General features: G+C 39.8%; 1 non-coding gene across 1 annotated transcript; it reads right to left on the reverse strand.

Annotated features, from left to right (window-relative positions):
• Window positions 1-1410: 1410 nt before the first annotated feature.
• On the reverse strand, window positions 1411-1517 carry LOC113597828 (U6 spliceosomal RNA). The gene has a single exon (XR_003418584.1). It is a non-coding gene; the product is annotated as a U6 spliceosomal RNA (small nuclear RNA).
• Window positions 1518-5060: the final 3543 nt, after the last annotated feature.

Genomic DNA, 5060 nt, shown 5'->3' on the forward strand with positions numbered 1-5060 from the left:
ATTTCATCTCAGTTGCCTAATTTGTTGGTGTGCAGTTATTCATAGTATTTTCTTATAATCCTTTATATTTATGTAAGGTTGCCACTTTCATTTCTGATTGGAATCTTTCCTCCTTTTTTTTCTTTGTTACTCTAGGTAAATGTTTGTCAACTTTGTTGGTCTTTTCAAAGAGTTACCTTTTTGTTTTGTTGATTCACTGTAATATTTTTCTATTCTCTTTTTATCTTCACTCCAATATGTATTATTTAAAAAAATTTTTTTTAATGTTTATTTTTGGGAGACAGACAGACTAGGGGAGGGGCAGAGAGAGGGGGAGACACAGAATCTGAAGCAGGCTCCAGGTGGTCAGCACAGAGCCCAATGTGGGGCTTAGAACCTACAAAGCGCAGGATCATGACCTGGGCCGAAGTTGGACGCCCAACCAACTGAGCCACCCACGCGCCCTTCCAATATTTATTATTTATTTCATTCTACTAGCTTTGTATTTAGTTAGATCTTCTTTTTTTTTTTTTTTGTTTCTTAAAGTGTAAAGTTACTGATTTGAGATATTTCTTCTTATTTAATGTATTTACAGCTCTGAATTTCTTTGCTACATCTCATAAGTTTTGTCATGTTGTGACTTTAATTTCATACATCTCATTTCCTTTCTGCTTTCTTCTCTGAATCAGTGTTTTTAAGAGGGTGTTATTTAATTTCCATGTATTTGTTAATTTTCCAGTTTTCCTTCTGTTACTGACTTACAGCTTCATTTTGTTGTGGTCAGAGAAAATATTTTGTCATATCAATCATTTAAAATTTACTGGGGCTTAATTTAAAAATTAAGTTAAATTTTATTGGGGCGCCTGTGTGGCTCAGTGGGTTGAGCGTCCAACTTCGGCTCAGGTCATGATCTCACGGTCCGTGAGTTCGAGCCCTGCATTGGGCTCTGTGCTGACAGCTCACAGCCTGGAGCCTGTTTCAGATTCTGTGTCTCCCTCTCTCTCTGCCCCTCCCCTGCTCATGCTCTGTCTTTCTCTGTCTCAAAAATAAATAAAAACATTAAATTAAATTTTATTTTAGCAAAATGCTGAATATGAGACCTACCCTCTTAAAAATTGTGAAGTGGATGTTACATTATTGTTGACTATAAGTACAGCGTTGTACAGTGGATCTCTAGAACTTACTCATCTTGCTTAACTGAAACTTGATGCCCATCGCTTAGCAACTCCCTGTTTCCCCCTCCCCCCCAGCCCCAGGCAACCACCCTTTCACTCTGATTCTATGAATTTGACTATTTTAGGTACCTCATGTAAGTGGAATAGTATGGCATTTGACTTTTTGTGACTACCTTACTTGATTTAGCATAATGTCCTCAAGGTTCATCCATGTTGTCCCATTTTGCAGATTTTTTTTTTCGTGGCATTTCTTGAGAAACTCTTGGGAAGAGTTCGCAAATTGTGTGTCATCCTTGTGCAGGGACCATGCTCATCTTCTCTGTATAGGCCCAGTTTTAGTATATGTGCTGCCGAAGTGAGCGCCCTTCTTTTCTTAATGCTGGATAATATTCCATTGCATGTATATACCACATTTTCTTTATTCGTCTATCAAGGAACATTTAGGTTGTTTCCATATCTTGGCTGTTGTGAATTGTACTTCAATGAACATGGAGGTGCAAATAGCTCCTTGAGACCCTGATTTCAGCAACTGTGGATAAATACTCAGAAGTGGGATTACTGGATCATCTGATAGTTCTATTTTTAATTTTTTGAGAGACCTCCATACTATTTTCCATAATGACTGTACTATTTTGCATTCCCACCAGCAGTATACAAGGGTTCCAATTTCTCCACATCTTTGCCAACCCTTGTTGTCTTTTTTAAAAAAATAATAGCCATTCTGACAGGTGTGAGGTGATACCTCATTGTGGTTTTGATTTACATTTCCTTGATGATTAATAATTTTGAGCATTTTTTCCCCATATATCTGTTGTTCTATTTGTATGTCTTCTTTGGAGAAATGTCTGTTCAAGTTCTTAGCCCATTTTCTACAAAACACTGATGAAAGAAATTAAAAACCCAAACAAATGGAAAGACACCCCATGTTCATGGATCAGAAGACTTAACATTGTTTAAATGTCCATATTTCCCAAAGCAATCCATAGGTTCAGCGCAATCCTATCAAAGTCCCACTGACTTTTTAAAAATAGAAATAGAAAAAAACCAATTCTAAAATTCATATAGAACCACAAAAGACAATGAATAGCCAAGTCAATCTTGAGGAAAAAAGGACAGAACTGGAGGTATAATTCTTCCTTATTTCAAAATATATTACAAAGCTGGTCAAAACAGTATGGTACTGGCATAAAAGTAGACATATAGACCAGTGGAACAGAATAGAGAGCCTGGAAATAAGTCCATGTATATATGGTCAATTGATTTTTGACAAGGGTGCCACGAATTTGCTATGGGGCAGTAATAATCTCTTCAACAAATGGAACTGGCAAAACTGGGTATTCACATGCAAAAGAATTAAATCCAACCCTACATCTTGTACAACAACAGTCAACTCAAAATGGACTCAAGACAAATGGAAGACTTAAAATAAAACTCCTAGAAGAAAACATAGGAGGGAAAGCTTCATGACATTGGTCTTGGCCATGCTTTCATACCATTACACTAAAAGCACAGACCACAAAAGCCAAAATAGAGAAGTGGGACTATATCAAACTAAAAAGCTTCCGCACAGCAAAGGAATCAACAGAGTTAAAAGGCAACCTATGGAATGAGAGAAAATGTTTGTGAAGCATATATCTGATAAGGGGTTGATGTTCAAATTATATAAGGAACTCCTACAACTCAACAGCAAAAAGCTAATAACTCAAACAGTGGGCTACAGACTTGCGACCTAACATAAAATCTATCCAGAGAATAGTCCATGTGCACATGAAAATGTATGTTCTACTGTTTGGGGGTGGAATATATGTCTGCTAGGTCAAGTTGATTTATAGTATTGTTCAAGTTTTCTATTTCCTTATTGATCTGTCTAGGTGTTCTATCCAGTACTGAAAGTGAGAAGTGAAGTTTTTGACAGTTGTAAACCCATTTCTTCCTTTTAGTTTATCAAACATTGCTTCATATATTTTGGGACTCTCTTGTAAGGTGTGAATATGTCTATAATTGTTGTATTAATTCTTGATAATGTGACTCTTTTATCAATACGTAACATGTTTTGATTAAAATCTATTTTGCCTAATACTAGCATAGCCACCTCAGGTCTCTTGATTACAATTTGCATGGAATATCTTTTCCATCCTTTCACTTTAAACCTATTTTTGTCTTTGGGCCTAAAATGAGTGGGGGAGGGGCAAAAAGAGAAGGAGAGAGAGAATCCCAGCACAGAGCCCAACACAGGTCTCGATGCCATGAACCGTGTGGTCATGACCTGAGCCAAGATCAAGAGTCGGATGCTTAGGGGTGCCTGGGTGGCTCAGTTGGTTGGGTGACCAACTTCAGCTCAGGACCTGATCTCACGGCTCGTGGGTTCGAGCCCGCATAGGGCTCTGTGCTGACAGCTCAGAGTCTGGAGCCTGCTTCGGATTCTGTGTCTCCCTCTCTCCCTGCCCCTCCCCCGCTTGCACTCTGTCTCTCTGTATCTCAAAAATAAATAAATGTAAAAAAAAATTCAAAAAAAAGAGTTGGATGCTTAACTGACTGAGCCACCCAGGCGCCCTCGCTTTCTTGCTGCTTTCAAGGTTCTTATTCTCTTTGTCCTTATCCAGCTACTCTGTCACCACCAGAGAGTTTGGAGTTAGGTAAAAAAAAAAAAAAAAAAAAAGCAAGCACCTTGCATCGGTCCTCAGGGAAACCCCAGACAGGTTAAAGTAGACAAATACCATTCCTTGGGAACAAGATCTCCTCTGCTCCCTCAGAACAGCGTACCCACACCAGGAATGCCAGCTTATTGTCTTCAGGACTATTGTCACAGAGGGGAGGGGAGTGGGCTGAGGCTCAGTCAAAATGCCACAGAGTTCTCCTATCCTCAGTTTTCTTTGTTGTTGTTTTTTTTTTCCGCATTCACTTGGTTGCTAGAAAACTTTATTTCCTAGAGTCTGACAAAGTTAATTCGGATAGTATTTGCCCATTTTCTGGTGTTTCTGTGAAGGGACAGACCCTTCAAATTCCCTACTCTACTATTTTTGCTGATGTCACTCTTCCGTATTCTACCTGTCTGTTCTTGCCCATTGCCTATGTTTTTCACATTATAGCCCTTAACATATTTTTTTGGAGGAAGAGAGAGAGACAGAGACAGGGAGAGGCAGAGAGAGAGGAAGACACAGAATCCAAAGCAGCAGCCTCTGGGCTCTGAGCTGTCAGCACAGAGCCCGACGTGGGGCTCGAACCCACGAGCCATGAGATCATGACCTGAGCTGATGTCGGACACTCAACCAACTGAGCCACCCAGGCGCCCCAGCCCTTAACATATTAATCACAGTTATTTTAAATTCCCTGTTTGATGATTCTAAAATCTATACCATGTCTGAATGTTGTTCTGATGTTTGCTTTGTCTCCTCGGACTGCATATTGTTGCCTTGTCTCATACATTGTCATTTGTATTGAAAGCTGGAATGATATACTGGATAATAGGAGCTAAGGAAGTAGGCCTTTGGTGTAAGGTGTTATCAATCTGCCTTGGAGTTGGGCTTTGTTTAGTGCTTGTTCTAGTTGTCTAGCCGTAAGTGCCAAGGTTTCAATTTCCTCCAGCATCCTTATTTGTAACTCTCCTGTGGTCTTTGATCGTCCCTAAAAATTCCTTCTTTTTTTTTTTTTTTTTTTTAGTTTTTAATGTATATTCATTTTTGAGAGACAGAGCGTGAGTGGGGGAGGGCCAGAGAGAGAGGGAGACACAGAATCCGAAGCAGGATCCGGGCTCCGAGCTGTTGGCACAGAGCCCAACACAGGGCTCGAACCCACGAGCCGTGAGATCATGACCTGAGCTGAAGTCGGACGCTTAACCGACTGAGCCACCCAGGTGCCCCTAAAAATTCCTTCTTAAATAAGAATCTGGGCCTTACAGCTCTTCGC

The sequence above is a fragment of the Acinonyx jubatus genome, chromosome X (genome assembly GCF_027475565.1).
Source record: "Acinonyx jubatus isolate Ajub_Pintada_27869175 chromosome X, VMU_Ajub_asm_v1.0, whole genome shotgun sequence".
Lineage (NCBI taxonomy): Eukaryota > Metazoa > Chordata > Mammalia > Carnivora > Felidae > Acinonyx > Acinonyx jubatus.